Here is an 18,937-nt window from a genome sequence, read left to right on the forward strand (position 1 = left end):
ACTTTGCAGCACAATTACACACATCTGCCAGCAGTACCCAGAGGGCCTATAGAAAGTGCAGGTGAAAGCAGATGCTAAGAGAATGCTCTATTAGGCAAAACCGCATACTATGAAAAGGCTTTAAAACGCAACAGGAGGAGATGTGAAGACACAAACAAGTGCGCAGCGACACATGGCTATCAGAACACACTAGAGAACCCACACCACTTCCCCACTTTACCCAGAAAGGGCAGGCTCTTTACCCAGAAAAGACCTCCTCCTCGTCGGCTGTGGCATCCTGGTACTGCTGATACTCAGACAGCAGGTCGTTCTTGTTGCTCTCGGCCTCGGTAAACTTCATCACGTCCATGCCCTCGCCCGTGTACCAGTGCAGGAAGGCCTGGAACACACTTGAACAGCTCCCGGATGGCCGTGTTGTTGCCAATGCAGGTGGCCATTTTTAGCCCCTTGGGTGGGATGGCACAGATAGCCGTTTTCACATTGTGAGGGAGCCAATCAGCAGAGTACCTGCTGTTCTTATTTTGAATATTGAACATTTCCTCATCCACCTCCCTCATGGGCATGCAACCTCCAAAAATTGCAGCCACTGTCAGGTAGTGGCCATGACGGGGCTCACAGGCAACCATCATTCTTAGCATCAAACATCTGCTGGGTGATCTCAGCCACAGTCAGGGTCTGGTATTATTGGCTGCCCCTGCTGGTCAGTGGGGCAAAGCCAGGCATGAAGAAGTGCAGCCGGAAAAGTGGGATCATGCTTGTGGCCAGCCTTCACAGATCAGTATTCAGCTGGCCTGGGAAGCACAGGCACGTGGGGACCCCACTCTTGGTAGCAGACACCAGGTGATTCAGGTCACCGTAGGTGGGTGTGGGCAGTTTTAGGGTTCTGGAACAGATGTCATACAGAACTACAGAGCTTCACTATCAATGCAAAAGGTCTCATCTGCATTTTCTATGAGCTGGTGGACTGAGAGGATGGCATTGTAGGGCTCCACCGTGGTGTCTGACACCTTGGGCAAAGGCAGAACACTGAATGTGTTTATGATCCCGTCTGGGTACTCCTCCCAGATCTTACAGATGAGAAGGGTATCCATCCGAGACCCGGTACCCCTACCCAGGGAGTGGGTAAGCTGGAAACCCTGCAGGCAGTCACAGCTCTCAGATTCTTTTTCGCAACATCCATCACCGACTCCTTCAGCTCTGCACCTTCTGTGTAGTGCCCCTTGGCCCAGTTGTTCCCGGCCCCACACTGACCTGTAAGACAGTACAGCAAGTCACTGGATGGCCAGATATACAGTCATCAGGGGTCACCACAATGCAAAAAAGGGCCAAGTGTCACGTGTGAGGTGAAAGCACCATTCACCCTGCAGGTGGAGCAGGTGGACCTCCATCCCCGAAAGCTGAAGGACAGCAGCCTCCCCTGTTAGAAATTAAGTCAGGAACCGAACCTGAGACAGCCTAACAACAGACCTGGCTGCACGTGGCTCCTGCCCATCCCCCAGGAAAGCAGCAGCCACTGCCCCCAGCCCAGCTCCCTGCAGAAAGATTGCACCAGCAGCTCCTCTCAGGCAGACAGCTGGGCCTTCCTCCCAAAGCCCGTTTAGGAGAAGGAGATTGAGTGACTCAGGATAGGAGGGTGTTCAGGGGCCCTAGCTCCACAGTTCCCACAGCGATGACTTTGGGGCACTCCTTGAATTTGAGCGGCCCTGGCTAAGGAGCCTCACCCCAGTCCTCACCCGCAGCTCACCGAAGATGAAGTCGTCCGGCCTGAAGATCCTCCCGAAGGGCGCTGAGCACACAGAGCCGATGGTGCCCGGCTCCACATCCACAAGCACGGGGCGGGAGGGCATCAGCAAGGGGAGGGCCGCCATTCCCAGGAGGGCGGCTGGGGAAGGACAGGGGTCTCACCGCTGGCCTCGTTATAGTACACGTTGATGCGCTCCAGCTGCAGGTCCCTGTCCCCATGGTAGGTGCCAGCAGAGTCGATGGCATGTTCATCAGAGATCACCTCCCAGACCTGCGAGAGACACGAGGGGCCAAACAGGCCAGGGCTGAGTCACGGAGGCCAGGGAGCCCGAGGCTCCCCAGCCCCTCTCCCATCCCCACCCCCAGGCCGCTGGATCCCTGGGGGTCCGCCCTCGCTTCCTACCCAGCCACCCAGCTCCACCGCGTCCCAGGCGGGGAGCCCAGGAGCCGCAGTACAGCCCCAGCCGCTGCCAACATCTTCTCGGGCCACCCGGCAGGCCCGCGCTGGGCCCCCAGAGCCCCGGCCACCAACCTTGGCGCCGATCTGGTTCCCGCACTGCCGGCTCTGCCATAGCACGATCTCCCTCATGGCCACTGCGGGACTAGGGCGGCAGGAGAAACGCGAGGAGGAGCAGACGCGCAGCGACAGGGCCAGTGCTCCGCCAACGCTAAAATAACCCCGCGCCCACCTCCCCCAGCCTCAGATTGGGCTCCCAGAATAAGCAACAGCTTTACTTCCACACAGGTGTACCCACCTGTGAATCCCTTGGCTTCAAGGTCTGTTGGACAGCTCAGGTGGCCTTGCTGTGGTCCTTTCCATGTTGGGGAAAGCTGGTCAGCTGGAGAACTTCCTCCCATGTCTTTAGTAAGACTAAATCCCTAGCTGAGCTGAAACGGAATTTTCCTCCCGTGTGGGAGGGGAAGCCTTTTGTTTTCGTGTTCACAGAGTGCCTTTGCACCTGTCCCACATTGATGACATATTTTTGTAATTGATGAGTCCTTTTCTATTAGGAGATCTGTGGTTAGGAAAGGCCTTCCGTATGTTAACGCAACAGGATGTAATTGTAAGTTTTCCTTTGGAGCAGCTCAGACCCGGAGTAAGCTATGGGTGTTAGAGATAGTCAGGCCTCTGACTTAGCTAGAGTCTTCTTTAGAGTATGATTAACCCTTTCACCTTTCCAGAGGACTGCGATCTCCATGCAGAGTGAAGGTGATATTGGATTCCTAAAGCTGAGGATAGCTGTTGGGAGACGCCTGCTGTGAAAGATGGGCCATTGTCACTTTGCAGGCCTTTGGATGACCCAAAAGGAGGAATTATTTCTTCTGGTAAACACTTGTCAGATAGGGTGGGGAATGCCTGGATCTAACCAGTGAATGTATCAGTAAGCATTAGCAAATATTTGAATCTCCTGCAGAAAGGCATCTGAGTAAATTAGAGTTGCCAGTCCTCACCTGGATAGGTTCCTCAATGTTGGACAGGTTTAACTGGAGGAGGAGAAAATTGCTGGGTCTTTGGGTTATTTCAGACACAGCGCTCACAGGGCTGAGTCACCTGTTTTAGCGTCTTGAAAAGATTTATCCCCATAAACAAATGAGACATTAACTGAAGCAAAGAATCCCTTCTATGGTGGAAAGAATCATGAAAGTGCTTAATTATTTTCTTACAACTGGTACTCGGCATTAGTAACTTATTACCATCAGTCAGCCAGCCAGAGGGATCCTGGACTGAACTGCAATCCCTGGCCCATTTTTGTTCTTCTTCAGAGTGTTCTGGCCCAGCTCTATGTACGCTGAGCAGCATGTCCATCAGCTTCATTGGCCCTTTCAGTGCAGTGGCCTTGGCTGACACATCTGTGAGGGCATTTCCTTTTACACGGTCAGTCTCTCTTTTGACGTCCTCTGCAATGAATTACAGCCACTTTTTTTTTTTTAATGGCGGCAAAGCAGCATTCTAACAAGCTCAAAATCTGAGTAATGTATGGAAAAGCCCTTGGTGGTCAGGAGTCCCTACCCATTCCAAATTGCAGCATAAGCATGAAGCACTAAAAAATCATACTTGGAATCGGTGTAAATGTTAACTTTTAAGTCCTTTCTCAACTGCAGGGCTCTGGTAAGTTTGATTGACTCAGCTTTTTGAGCTGAGGTAGAGGCCAGCAAGGCTTGTGCCTTGATTATCTTGTGCCGACTAATAATAGCATACCTAGCCCTCCTGTTTTCCTGATGCATAAGACGACTTGCATCTCTTAACCACTCTTCCTTGGGGTGGTCAAGGGGCTCATCTCTCTTAAGTCTGGCCTGCTAGAATAAATTTGTTTCATAACCCGTGACATGGTTTGACTGTTAAATCTTATCTTGAATTGTAGCTCCCATAATTCCCGTGTGTCGTGGGAGGCACCCAGTGGGAGGTAACTGAATCAGGGGGCGGGTCTTTCCCATGCTGTTCTTGTGACAGTGAATAAGCCCATGAGATCTGATGGTTTTATTTTTATTTATCTTTTTATTTTTTGAGACATAATCTTGCTCTGTTGCCCAGGCTGCACTGCAGTGGCGTGATCTCGGCTCACTGCAGCCTCTGTCTCCTAGGTTCAAGCGATCCTCCTGTCTCAGCCTCCCGAGTAGCTGGGATTACAGGCGCCCACCACCAAGCCTGGCTAATTTTTGTATCTTTAGTAGAGACGGGGTTTCACCATGTTGGCCAGGCTGGTCTCCAACTCCTGACCTCGGGCGATCCACCCGCCTCGGCCTCCCAAAGTGCTGGGATTACAGCTGATGGTTTTATAAATGGGAGTTTCCCTACACAAGCTCTTTTTGCCTGCTGCCATGTAAGAGATGTGATTTTGCTCCTCATTTGCCTTCTGCCATGATTGTGAGGCCTCCCTAGCCATGTGGAACTGTCTGTCAATTGAACCCCTTTCCTTTATCAATTACCCAGCCTCAGGCATGTCTTTGTTAGCAGCAGGAGAACAGACTAATACAACCTGTATGCCAGAAAGGTTGGGAGCACTTGTGGACCCTGGCAGATAAGTAGCTGGGTTTATGGTTTGGCAGACTTTAAGGGTTATGTCTGGAGTGTCTAGCAATAAGGCCTGATACTTTAATAAATGTTCTCCTATTATCCACTGGTGCCCTTTAGCTTCTAGGACCACCTTCCCTTGATGTGGGGTTGAAAACCTTTAGGTGCTGTCCTCATGTTAGTTCATTAGCTTTGCCTACTAGAAAAGTTGCAGCAGCAGCAACAGCTCTAAGACATCCAGGCCACCCTGAGGCCACCTGACCTATCTGCTTAGAAAAGTATGTTACAGCCCTTGGAATGTTCCCCAGTTTTGGGACAAGATTACCCAGGGCCTGTGCCTTGCTTTTTGGCCACATAAAGATAAAATGGTTCATCCAACTTGGGGACTCCCACAGCTGCAGCAGAGCCCAATTTCTCTTTGAGAGTATTGAAGATTTGCTTGCAGTTCTCATTACGTTCAAGGAGCTCTAAATCTTTCCCTTTTAGTGTATCCCGTAAATGCTTGGCTACACGTCCAAATCTGGGCACCCATAAGCAGCAGTACCCAGCCATCCCCTAAAAAGGCCCACAGTCATTTGTTGGACTGCGACTCTTGAATGACTAAAAGAGCTTTTTTACTTCTAGGGATGTTGATCAGTTCCAGAGGTGAATACAGATTCCAAATATTGGAGCCGTTGAGTCAAAATCTGAGCTCTGTATGGTGATGCCCTACATCTGCTAGTTCCCAGGAAATTTATCAGTTTAACAGTATTATTATCCGAGTCTTCTTTAGTTGGGCTAGCAATGAGTAAGTCACCTAGATACTGAATAATGGTGTCTGTTTGCAACTGTAAATTTCTTAAGTCCTTAGCTAGGGCATTTTCAAATAAGTGGGGCCTATCCCAGAACCCTTCAGAGAGGACCATCCAGGTTAGTTTTGAGGTTGAATGAGTATCTGGATCAGTCCATTCAAAGGTAAACATATTGTGAATCTGGATACATCGAGATGCAGAAAAATGCATCTTTCAGAACTAAGAATGTAAACCAGCTTGGATCCCCTGGGACTTGGGTAAGGATTGGGGACAATCGGGTGTATGGAGACGACAGCTGCATTTATTAATGCTCTAAGGTTTCTGACAAATCTGTACTTGCCAGATTAGGCTTTTGATCTGGTAACATGGGAGTATTGTAAGGAGACTCTCATGGCCTTAACAAGTCATACGGCAAGAATTTGGCAATAAGGGGTTCAATTTCCGCTCATGCTTCTTTCCTTTAAGTGTATTGTCTCTTCCAAGGGCGAGGAGCACTAGGCCGAAGTTGGATTTGAATGGGGGAGGTGTTTAGTGTGTTTCCCAGAGCCTGTGTGGCCCAAACCTCAGGATTTACTTGCGAGAACACCTCAGGTGGTAAATGTGACAGCTCATCCTTAACTTCTTTTTTTCCCCTGAGGGGTCAGGAATAAAAGTCACACTTTCTCTGCTTTATGATCTGTGAAGGTCACCATGGCTTGGTCACTGGAGTCAATAAAGCTCTCCCCAGTGAGAGGTCAGGCATTCAGACAATACTAGAAAGGCAGGTGAGAAGCCCAGAGGCCCTGGAGAACAACTTAGAAGATAAGAAAAGCAGTGTTTTCCGACTTGTCCATCATGAGAAGACAGGAGCCCATCGTATTGAATCAGGACAGAGTCATCTGCCCCCATATCTAATAAGAAGTTAAGACTCCTACCTGCCACTTCAAGAGTAACCTGAGGTTCCTCCACCTCTCAATGGCTAATAGTCCAGTGGCAGCAGAGGCAGGAAATATCAGGCCCTACCACTTTTGGGTCTGCTGGGCTCTGATGATGGCTCTCTTGGAAGCACAGTGCATTCCCTTTGGTAGTGGCTGACCTTCTTACAGAGGGCACATTGATTTATACCCAAGGCACAGTGGCCCAGAGGCCCAGACTGGGACTTTAACCTTCTCACTTCCTCTGTGAGGACCAGGGGTTAAGGGGCTGGCTCTGAAGTGGTGAAGAGCACAAGGCTACAGCTAGAAGCTGGTCCTTTGGGGAGGTTTGTTTTATTTTATGTTTTCTCTGCCCTATTCCTGTGATTAAAGACTGCAAAAGCCAAGTCTAAAAGCGGATTCTTGGGAGTCTGGAGGCCTAATGCTGCTTTTTGCAGCTTCCTGCAGATATCGGAAGCAGACTGGATTATAAAATGAACTCCTAGCAATGCCTGTCCCTTCTTGGAGTCACGGGCAGTGTTAGTGTATTTCCTCAAAGTCTAAATTATTCACCCTTGTAATAAGGCTAGGTTTTCATCTTTTCTCTGAGTAATTTTCCTGACTTTATAAAAATTAAGAAGCTTCATCACACATCACACTTTTTTTATTCCTTCAAGGAGTCAAGTGATCACAATTTTTTTCTCTATATATCCTACTCTCTTCCTAATTAATTCCTCTTTTCTAGGTCCTAATTCTCTTTTGGGTCCTGGTCAGGCACTGCTGTGCCTCCTACTTGATAGGTGTCATGTCCCTGGATGCAGGCTGCCACCCTATTAGCATGTGCTCTTGCCAATCCCATAATACACTGCTTTTCTACCATGCAGCAGGTAGACATAAATATATGCAAATCTTGCCTGGTCAAATCATACATCAAGGTTAGCCTCTTCAACTTGTCTATGAATTTTCCTGGATCCTCTGAAAACTGTTTAAGTTTTTCCTTGCATATGGCTAATTCAGACATAGAAAAGGGTACATATACCTATATGGTGTCCCCATCATCATCTGCCACTTCCCAGAGCAGGCAAAGATTCAACTTTGCCAGCAGATAAGAGGCCCCACTGCAAGTTGTTCTGGTGAGGCTCGGGTCTTTGAGAGTGGGTATGTATGTAAGACAGGACTCGAAGGTCAGGGAGGAGATGATGACCGGACACTAGATTACCCTGGAAAACCAGAAGGACTTAATAACATGTTGCACACCTCACCGGAACTGGAAGGAGTCTGTGTTCTTACGGGGTGCTTGGACTTGCAGGGGAGAGTTCAGCCCCAGCTAAGAAAAGCCTAATATTAAGAGGCACTTGCATTAAAGGGTAATCAATTATGTCCAGTTCCTCTTTTGTCTTTTCCTCCATCAAACAAATACAAGCCCATTTTAATTTTTTATGCTGACTAAGCATCAGAGAAGCCTGTACATAGTGTATTTCCTCCCATTTAATTTCTCTTCTATAAGACAAATTAAGCTGCAAAAAGAGGAGTCAGACCAAACAGAGGAAATGGGAAGGCTGTAACTTGTGTATTGTAATGTATTAGCCCATTTTCTCACTGCTATGACAAAACTGACAAAACTCTTTCAGGGAAAAAGTGACATGCTGGCTTTAGAAAGTAGGGTCCAGCTGTCCTTTAGCAGCCCATCAAAGATGACCTTCTGGTTAAGAAATGAGAGAAAACTGTTAAGGAAAAGTCTCATGTTCTTCATCTTGAGGCTAATTGTTTCCAGGGGGTTGTTGGAAAAGAGGCTGTCGCTAAACAGATATAGCTGATCTTGTCATGTAGGGCTGTTAAATACCACATTTCAACTTCTAATCATAATGATGGAGAGGTTATTGCTGATCTTTTCTGATAATTAAGGTGCAAAAATACTAGGTTCCAAGACATCTCTTTTTTCCAGTGTCCCTGGGACCAGTGGCAAATTAAACAAGCCATCAACTAAAAGTCAGAGGATCGTTGAGGAAGGTAGAAGCTTAACTGTTTGGGGCCTCCTTCCTGTGGCAGCCTCCAGGCTGCTACAAAACAGAGGCGGTGAGCAGACAGGCGACAAGATGCAGAGCACTCAGGTGAGGGACAGAGAGCACAAGGTGGACAGTCCAAAAAGACAAAGTGGCAAACATCTTGTTTAGTCAAATTCATTCTTCTCAATATGCCCCAGGGCCTCTAACCCTGTGAGCTTGGCCTCTAATCTGAGTATGACACCCCCAGGCCTCTAACTTTTTGGGCTGAGTCTCTCACCCTAACATTATACCCTGGGGCCTCTCGGTTAAGTAATAGTGGATAATCATTCTTGTCCTCCAGAATGGCTTCACGACTCTAAAAGATGGCCCACTTGCCCAATCAATCAGTGTCAGCAGATTGATTCTGTGTGGATTGTTTTCCTTGGAGTGGGGATCTTGTCTTGGTGTCCCTTCATGGTGTTACTGAAAGATGTTGCTGGAAAAGAGGGTCCTGATACAGACCACAAAGGAGGATTCTTAGATCTTGTGCAGGAAAACATTTGAGGTGAGTCAGAGACCACAGTGCAAGAAGCAAGTTTATTAGAAATGACTCCATTACAGAGTTGGGCATCCTCAGAAAACAAAAGCAGGAATGCAATGTCTTTTGTTAGTGTCTCTACTTATAAGTAACTGCAAAGAGAAAGAGTTACAATTAAACTTGGAAGGTGCAGATGTACTCACTAAAGGCAGGGGTTATTGGTTTTAACAATGACCATTTACCCTTTGACCTAGGCTAGCTCATTAAATTTATTTTTAAGAAAAAATGCTGCACTCCTAGGACATTTATACATTTTTCAGGCTGGATGGAAGATGTCTTGTATGGTCTTAAATTATGCGATGGGCTCCTGTCTTCTCATGATGGACAAGTCGGAAAACACTGCTTTTCTTATTTCTAAGTTGTTCTCCAGGGCCTCTGGGCTTCTCACCTGCCTTTCTAGTATTGTCTGAATGCCTGACCTCTCACTGGGGAGAGCTTTATTGACTCCAGTGACCAAGCCATGGTGACCTTCACAGATCATAAAGCAGAGAAAGTGTGACTTTTATTCCTGACCCCTCAGGGGAAAAAAAGAAGTTAAGGATGAGCTGTCACATTTACCACCTGAGGTGTTCTCGCAAGTAAATCCTGAGGTTTGGGCCACACAGGCTCTGGGAAACACACTAAACACCTCCCCCATTCAAATCCAACTTCGGCCTAGTGCTCCTCGCCCTTGGAAGAGACAATACACTTAAAGGAAAGAAGCATGAGCGGAAATTGAACCCCTTATTGCCAAATTCTTGCCGTATGACTTGTTAAGGCCATGAGAGTCTCCTTACAATACTCCCATGTTACCAGATCAAAAGCCTAATCTGGCAAGTACAGATTTGTCAGAAACCTTAGAGCATTAATAAATGCAGCTGTCGTCTCCATACACCCGATTGTCCCCAATCCTTACCCAAGTCCCAGGGGATCCAAGCTGGTTTACATTCTTAGTTCTGAAAGATGCATTTTTCTGCATCTCGATGTATCCAGATTCACAATATGTTTACCTTTGAATGGACTGATCCAGATACTCATTCAACCTCAAAACTAACCTGGATGGTCCTCTCTGAAGGGTTCTGGGATAGGCCCCACTTATTTGAAAATGCCCTAGCTAAGGACTTAAGAAATTTACAGTTGCAAACAGACACCATTATTCAGTATCTAGGTGACTTACTCATTGCTAGCCCAACTAAAGAAGACTCGGATAATAATACTGTTAAACTGATAAATTTCCTGGGAACTAGCAGATGTAGGGCATCACCATACAGAGCTCAGATTTTGACTCAACGGCTCCAATATTTGGAATCTGTATTCACCTCTGGAACTGATCAACATCCCTAGAAGTAAAAAAGCTCTTTTAGTCATTCAAGAGTCGCAGTCCAACAAATGACTGTGGGCCTTTTTAGGGGATGGCTGGGTACTGCTGCTTATGGGTGCCCAGATTTGGACGTGTAGCCAAGCATTTACGGGATACACTAAAAGGGAAAGATTTAGAGCTCCTTGAACGTAATGAGAACTGCAAGCAAATCTTCAATACTCTCAAAGAGAAATTGGGCTCTGCTGCAGCTGTGGGAGTCCCCAAGTTGGATGAACCATTTTATCTTTATGTGGCCAAAAAGCAAGGCACAGGCCCTGGGTAATCTTGTCCCAAAACTGGGGAACATTCCAAGGGCTGTAACATACTTTTCTAAGCAGATAGGTCAGGTGGCCTCAGGGTGGCCTGGATGTCTTAGAGCTGTTGCTGCTGCTGCAACTTTTCTAGTAGGCAAAGCTAATGAACTAACATGAGGACAGCACCTAAAGGTTTTCAACCCCACATCAAGGGAAGGTGGTCCTAGAAGCTAAAGGGCACCAGTGGATAATAGGAGAACATTTATTAAAGTATCAGGCCTTATTGCTAGACACTCCAGACATAACCCTTAAAGTCTGCCAAACCATAAACCCAGCTACTTATCTGCCAGGGTCCACAAGTGCTCCCAACCTTTCTGGCATACAGGTTGTATTAGTCTGTTCTCCTGCTGCTAACAAAGACATGCCTGAGGCTGGGTAATTGATAAAGGAAAGGGGTTCAATTGACAGACAGTTCCACATGGCTAGGGAGGCCTCACAATCATGGCAGAAGGCAAATGAGGAGCAAAATCACATCTCTTACATGGCAGCAGGCAAAAAGAGCTTGTGTAGGGAAACTCCCATTTATAAAACCATCAGCTGTAATCCCAGCACTTTGGGAGGCCGAGGCGGGTGGATCGCCCGAGGTCAGGAGTTGGAGACCAGCCTGGCCAACATGGTGAAACCCCGTCTCTACTAAAGATACAAAAATTAGCCAGGCTTGGTGGTGGGCGCCTGTAATCCCAGCTACTCGGGAGGCTGAGACAGGAGGATCGCTTGAACCTAGGAGACAGAGGCTGCAGTGAGCCGAGATCACGCCACTGCAGTGCAGCCTGGGCAACAGAGCAAGATTATGTCTCAAAAAATAAAAAGATAAATAAAAATAAAACCATCAGATCTCATGGGCTTATTCACTGTCACAAGAACAGCATGGGAAAGACCCGCCCCCTGATTCAGTTACCTCCCACTGGGTGCCTCCCACGACACACGGGAATTATGGGAGCTACAATTCAAGATAAGATTTAACAGTCAAACCATGTCACGGGTTATGAAACAAATTTATTCTAGCAGGCCAGACTTAAGAGAGATGAGCCCCTTGACCACCCCAAGGAAGAGTGGTTAAGAGATGCAAGTCGTCTTATGCATCAGGAAAACAGGAGGGCTAGGTATGCTATTATTAGTCGGCACAAGATAATCAAGGCACAAGCCTTGCTGGCCTCTACCTCAGCTCAAAAAGCTGAGTCAATCAAACTTACCAGAGCCCTGCAGTTGAGAAAGGACTTAAAAGTTAACATTTACACCGATTCCAAGTATGATTTTTTAGTGCTTCATGCTTATGCTGCAATTTGGAATGGGTAGGGACTCCTGACCACCAAGGGCTTTTCCATACATTACTCAGATTTTGAGCTTGTTAGAATGCTGCTTTGCCGCCATTAAAAAAAAAAAAGTGGCTGTAATTCATTGCAGAGGACGTCAAAAGAGAGACTGACCGTGTAAAAGGAAATGCCCTCACAGATGTGTCAGCCAAGGCCACTGCACTGAAAGGGCCAATGAAGCTGATGGACATGCTGCTCAGCGTACATAGAGCTGGGCCAGAACACTCTGAAGAAGAACAAAAATGGGCCAGGGATTGCAGTTCAGTCCAGGATCCCTCTGGCTGGCTGACTGATGGTAATAAGTTACTAATGCCGAGTACCAGTTGTAAGAAAATAATTAAGCACTTTCATGATTCTTTCCACCATAGAAGGGATTCTTTGCTTCAGTTAATGTCTCATTTGTTTATGGGGATAAATCTTTTCAAGACGCTAAAACAGGTGACTCAGCCCTGTGAGCGCTGTGTCTGAAATAACCCAAAGACCCAGCAATTTTCTCCTCCTCCAGTTAAACCTGTCCAACATTGAGGAACCTATCCAGGTGAGGACTGGCAACTCTAATTTACTCAGATGCCTTTCTGCAGGAGATTCAAATATTTGCTAATGCTTACTGATACATTCACTGGTTAGATCCAGGCATTCCCCACCCTATCTGACAAGTGTTTACCAGAAGAAATAATTCCTCCTTTTGGGTCATCCAAAGGCCTGCAAAGTGACAATGGCCCATCTTTCACAGCAGGCGTCTCCCAACAGCTATCCTCAGCTTTAGGAATCCAATATCACCTTCACTCTGCATGGAGATCGCAGTCCTCTGGAAAGGTGAAAGGGTTAATCATACTCTAAAGAAGACTCTAGCTAAGTCAGAGGCCTGACTATCTCTAACACCCATAGCTTACTCCGGGTCTGAGCTGCTCCAAAGGAAAACTTACAATTACATCCTGTTGCGTTAACATACGGAAGGCCTTTCCTAACCACAGATCTCCTAATAGAAAAGGACTCATCAATTACAAAAATATGTCATCAATGTGGGACAGGTGCAAAGGCACTCTGTGAACACGAAAACAAAAGGCTTCCCCTCCCACACGGGAGGAAAATTCCGTTTCAGCTCAGCTAGGGATTTAGTCTTACTAAAGACATGGGAGGAAGTTCTCCAGCTGACCAGCTTTCCCCAACATGGAAAGGACCACAGCAAGGCCACCTGAGCTGTCCAACAGACCTTGAAGCCAAGGGATTCACAGGTGGGTACACCTGTGTGGAAGTAAAGCTGTTGCTTATTCTGGGAGCCCAATCTGAGGCTGGGGGAGGTGGGCGCGGGGTTATTTTAGCGTTGGCGGAGCACTGGCCCTGTCGCTGCGCGTCTGCTCCTCCTCGCGTTTCTCCTGCCGCCCTAGTCCCGCAGTGGCCATGAGGGAGATCGTGCTATGGCAGAGCCGGCAGTGCGGGAACCAGATCGGCGCCAAGGTTGGTGGCCCGGGCTCTGGGGGCCCAGCGCGGGCCTGCCGGGTGGCCCGAGAAGATGTTGGCAGCGGCTGGGGCTGTACTGCGGCCCCTGGGCTCCCCGCCTGGGACGCGGTGGAGCTGGGTGGCTGGGTAGGAAGCCAGGGCGGACCCCCAGGGATCCAGCGGCCTGGGGGTGGGGATGGGAGAGGGGCTGGGGAGCCTCGGGCTCTCTGGCCTCCGTGACTCAGCCCTGGCCTGTTTGGCCCCTCGTGTCTCTCGCAGGTCTGGGAGGTGATCTCTGATGAACATGCCATCGACTCTGCTGGTACCTACCACGGGGACAGGGGCCTGCAGCTGGAGCGCATCAACGTGTACTACAACGAGGCCAGCGGTGAGACCCCTGTCCTTCCCCAGCCGCCCTCCTGGGAATGGCGGCCCTCCCCTCGCTGATGCCCTCCCGCCCCGTGCTTGTGGATGTGGAGCCGGGCACCATCGGCTCTGTGTGCTCAGCGCCCTTCGGGAGGATCTTCAGGCCGGACGACTTCATCTTCGGTGAGCTGCGGGTGAGGACTGGGGTGAGGCTCCTTAGCCAGGGCCGCTCAAATTCAAGGAGTGCCCCAAAGTCATCGCTGTGGGAACTGTGGAGCTAGGGCCCCTGAACACCCTCCTATCCTGAGTCACTCAATCTCCTTCTCCTAAACGGGCTTTGGGAGGAAGGCCCAGCTGTCTGCCTGAGAGGAGCTGCTGGTGCAATCTTTCTGCAGGGAGCTGGGCTGGGGGCAGTGGCTGCTGCTTTCCTGGGGGATGGGCAGGAGCCACGTGCAGCCAGGTCTGTTGTTAGGCTGTCTCAGGTTCGGTTCCTGACTTAATTTCTAACAGGGGAGGCTGCTGTCCTTCAGCTTTCGGGGATGGAGGTCCACCTGCTCCACCTGCAGGGTGAATGGTGCTTTCACCTCACACGTGACACTTGGCCCTTTTTTGCATTGTGGTGACCCCTGATGACTGTATATCTGGCCATCCAGTGACTTGCTGTACTGTCTTACAGGTCAGTGTGGGGCCGGGAACAACTGGGCCAAGGGGCACTACACAGAAGGTGCAGAGCTGAAGGAGTCGGTGATGGATGTTGCGAAAAAGAATCTGAGAGCTGTGACTGCCTGCAGGGTTTCCAGCTTACCCACTCCCTGGGTAGGGGTACCGGGTCTCGGATGGATACCCTTCTCATCTGTAAGATCTGGGAGGAGTACCCAGACGGGATCATAAACACATTCAGTGTTCTGCCTTTGCCCAAGGTGTCAGACACCACGGTGGAGCCCTACAATGCCATCCTCTCAGTCCACCAGCTCATAGAAAATGCAGATGAGACCTTTTGCATTGATAGTGAAGCTCTGTAGTTCTGTATGACATCTGTTCCAGAACCCTAAAACTGCCCACACCCACCTACGGTGACCTGAATCACCTGGTGTCTGCTACCAAGAGTGGGGTCCCCACGTGCCTGTGCTTCCCAGGCCAGCTGAATACTGATCTGTGAAGGCTGGCCACAAGCATGATCCCACTTTTCCGGCTGCACATCTTCATGCCTGGCTTTGCCCCACTGACCAGCAGGGGCAGCCAATAATACCGGACCCTGACTGTGGCTGAGATCACCCAGCAGATGTTTGATGCTAAGAATGATGGTTGCCTGTGAGCCCCGTCATGGCCACTACCTGACAGTGGCTGCAATTTTCAGAGGTTGCATGCCCATGAGGGAGGTGGATGAGCAAATGTTCAATATTCAAAATAAGAACAGCAGGTACTCTGCTGATTGGCTCCCTCACAATGTGAAAACGGCTATCTGTGCCATCCCACCCAAGGGGCTAAAAATGGCCACCTGCATTGGCAACAACACGGCCATCCGGGAGCTGTTCAAGTGTGTTCCAGGCCTTCCTGCACTGGTACACGGGCGAGGGCATGGACGTGATGGAGTTTACCGAGGCCGAGAGCAACATGAACGACCTGCTGTCTGAGTATCAGCAGTACCAGGATGCCACAGCCGACGAGGAGGAGGTCTTTTCTGGGTAAAGAGCCTGCCTTTTCTGGGTAAAGTGGGGAAGCGGTGTGGGTTCTTATAGTGTGTTCTGATAGCCATGTGTCACTAGGCACTTGTTTGTGTCTTCACATCTCCTCCTGTTGCGTTTTAAAGCCTTTTTATAGTATGTGATTTTGCCTGATAAAGCATCCTAACAGCATCTGGTTTCACCTCCAACTTCTTTCTCTAGGCCCTCTGGGTGCTGCTGCCATATGGGCATAGTGGTCCTGCAAGGCTGGAGCTATCTTGGTCTTATATGCCCAGGAACAAGCATTCCAGTGGCTCCAGGGTGGGGGTGGAGGGTCGGCATGGGCTTTGGACATGGCAGACAGGCTTTACATGAACTTGGGGGTTCCCTGGGCCTTGGGCATCTACTTGGTGGGAAACCTGTTCCTGAAGGCAAGCCGCGGCTTATCCCATATACTGAACTCCGAGGGGACTAGCTGGCCTTCTGTTTCTGGAACTTTAAAAGTAGCCAGTGATCCCGGTGGGCAATGTCCCCAAAGTCCCACCTCTGGGTAGGGATATGGCCAGACAGTTGGCCCTGAACCGGCAATGAAGGGTAGGCAAGTAGAGCCTCAGCCACCCCCTCACCATGATGGGTTGGGTGTGTCCATGTGGCCTCATTTTCTTCATGAGGAGGGCATGGGGTATCTGGCAGGGAGTAGTGGGCAGGAATCAAGCCCACCGTGTACTCACATGCAGTGAAACCCATGTAGAAAGGGATAGGCCCTGGGGGCTGTAGATGCGGTTGCTGGGTCTGTGTACTCTGGGTAGTCTCTAAAGGCACAGATGGGGTTTCTCAACAGGACCTGGGGAGACAGGCAGGTGTTCACAAGTGCTGCTTCCCCCAGCTGGCAACTAGTGAGGAGAAAAATGCCCGAGTGGAGGTCTGACCTGCCTCAGTCTGGAGGGCTGATACACGCTGTCTTCTGTCTTCCCTGTCCCCTGCTCCAAAATTTCAGGGCAAAAACAATCCAAGATTGCCAGGATGAAACAAGCAAGGGTGGCACATTTGGTGATAGGCCCTTTAGCTCAGCAGAGTCTCCTCCGCAGCTTCTCAGGGAGCCTGGACTTCAAGACCTGCTTTGGGGAAGCTTCAAATAAGAGATGTGTGTGTGAGCTGGGTGCTGGGCAGCATGCCAGGACAGTTCTCTTCTACCTGGCTCTTGTAGAACTCGTCCATGGCCTGTGTGATGACCTCTTGGTATCTCCTCCCTGCATCACACAGATAGACAAGATGAAGCCAGCACGGCCTGGGGCTGGGCAGATGAATGGGTTCTATTCCAGGTCCCCTGGGCATACCCACCTGCCTCCGATGTGTCAGGGAAAACGGGTGAGGCTCCTTTCTTTTTGTTCTCTGAATGTTGGCAATGGCCTATTGGGGCCAAATGGGAACAGGGAGGCAGAGTGCCTCACCTTGAAAGACATGGCTCCTGGAAGGAGTGGGAGAGGTCCCCCTACTGCCTGAACCTGTTCTCAGAGCAGGAAAAGGGGCCTCTGTGACAGCCCTCCTCAGTGGCTCTTACCCTCTGAGGGGTGTCCTCGCCCAGCCCAGCCCAGGTGTGCACCCACCTGAGATGGCCTTGTGTGGTTGGTTGGGAAGGTTCACCTGCAGCAACCACTGGGACCTGCCCACACCTAGTGTCTCCACTTGTGCATGGGGTCAGATGATCCTCCCTCCTGCAATGGTAGAGCCGGAGTGGCAGAAGGGGCAAGTCACTGCTGCGGTTCCCACCTGAGTTTGAGTGGGGGTCAGGCATGGTACCCATGTATTTCATAATTACCTGGTTTCATCTGGGGGACTTCATGGACAGGAGTGGTGCTCTTCCAGGCCTGTTTTCCATATGCCAGCTGTAAGCCTGGGTTTCCCAAGTTTCTGGAGTCCCCCTTCCAGCCTGGCAAGCATGGTGGGTAGTCGGGGAAGGACATTAAGCCTACAGGCAGCACAACCTATCTGGGTATGTTCTCTGCCCCTGGTGGCTCCTGGTTGTTTATCACCCTGGGTGAGAGTTGGCTTAGGATCTTAACATTCTTGTAGGACTTCAGAACTGTACAGACAGGGGCCCAGGAGGGAGCAGGGGCTGGGACTGGCAGCTAACCAGTGTAGTAGTGTGGGTCATAGGGCTCAGTTTGGTCTCAGCAGGGAATTCAGGGAAGCTTGGGTTTGCTGAAGTCCTAGATGAGCTTGGGCTTGGATATGGGAACAACATGGAGCAGGGGCCCTTCTGCACACTGGAGTCTTTGAGTAGTTGCACCCTGGTGCATCCATAGGTATTCCCCACCTGGAGCGCAGCTGTGGATAGAAGCCAGCATAACTGTGGAGGGAAGAGGAGGAGGAGGCAGGATGAGTCTCCAGGGCAGCCCCAGCAGCCAGGCAGGGCCTCTGCAAGTGAGATGCAGATCCAGCCTGTTGGCCACTTAGCAGCTGCTTGGCCGGCTGCAGGTCACCTGACCTCTGCTCACCGGTAAATGGGGGTTGTGGTAGCACCTACCTTCTGAGACTCCTGCAGCTTTGAAGGGGCAGTACATACCACATGCTGAGAATGTGCCTGACTCAGGCAAGCTTCTCCAGCAGCACCACATCAGATTAACATCCAACATGTACAGGACACCATCAAATCTCCCCATCCCTCATTCCAACTGTAAGAAAAGGGAGCCTCTGTCCTAGGGGAGCAAGCGCAGGCATATTTATGCAGTAGGCACATGGCCCAGGTTGGGGAAAGGCCCTTGGATACATGTTGGTTTCACCAGGAATCTGTGGGGTGGGTTCAGCCTAGTCCCCTGTACCCCAGGAGGTCAGTAGCCCTCTGCACGGGACCAGGACTGAGAAGAGCGTGGGAGGGCTGAGCTTCGAGGGAAGCCATTATTTGGCCTCATGGGAAGTGGTGCAGGTGGTTGTTCGTGGTTCAGTTTTGCAAGGCCTGTGTGATCACCCAAGGAGTACAAATTGCCTTTTTTTTTTTTAATTGCTAAAATTGATGTAGCTCATCAGTTGAAAAGGTGAATAAGGCTGAGAGTCGGCTTCAACTGCCCCTTCCCCAGAAGTAACTGGTGTTCGGCACCTGCTCCTTCCCCAGAAGTAACTGCTGTTCAGAGGTGGGTTTGATTCCTTCCAAGCCTTTCCCCTTTGCATGCAGCTGTGTACATGTACTTAGGTGTAGACATACACATGTTCCCTGGAGGGGTTACTTTTATTTTTTTATTTGGGGAGATAACTAGTGAGGCAGCCTGGCATTTGCTCATCTTGTCTTTTAAGTGTGGAGCCCTCTGTGGAGTGGGCACCAGGTACTTACTAGCTGGCCTCTGTCAGCTGTTTGGCTGACCCAGTTTCTGCCCTTCACAGACATGCTGGCCATCTGGTGTGACATTCAGCAGCCTTGTTCACAGCTAGTATAATGAAACAAATGGATCAGTTACCTTATAAAATTGAAAAAGCATATAAC

General features: G+C 49.7%; 2 pseudogenes; one reads left to right on the top strand and one right to left on the bottom strand.

Annotated features, from left to right (window-relative positions):
- Positions 1-293: 293 nt before the first annotated feature.
- On the bottom strand, positions 294-2,332 carry LOC101144026 (tubulin beta-8 chain-like; annotated as a pseudogene).
- An 11,058-nt stretch (positions 2,333-13,390) lies between these two features.
- LOC115936292 (tubulin beta-8 chain-like) lies at positions 13,391-15,429 on the top strand (annotated as a pseudogene).
- Positions 15,430-18,937: the final 3,508 nt, after the last annotated feature.

The sequence above is a fragment of the Gorilla gorilla genome, chromosome 1, assembly GCF_029281585.2.
Source record: "Gorilla gorilla gorilla isolate KB3781 chromosome 1, NHGRI_mGorGor1-v2.1_pri, whole genome shotgun sequence".
NCBI classification, from domain to species: domain Eukaryota; kingdom Metazoa; phylum Chordata; class Mammalia; order Primates; family Hominidae; genus Gorilla; species Gorilla gorilla.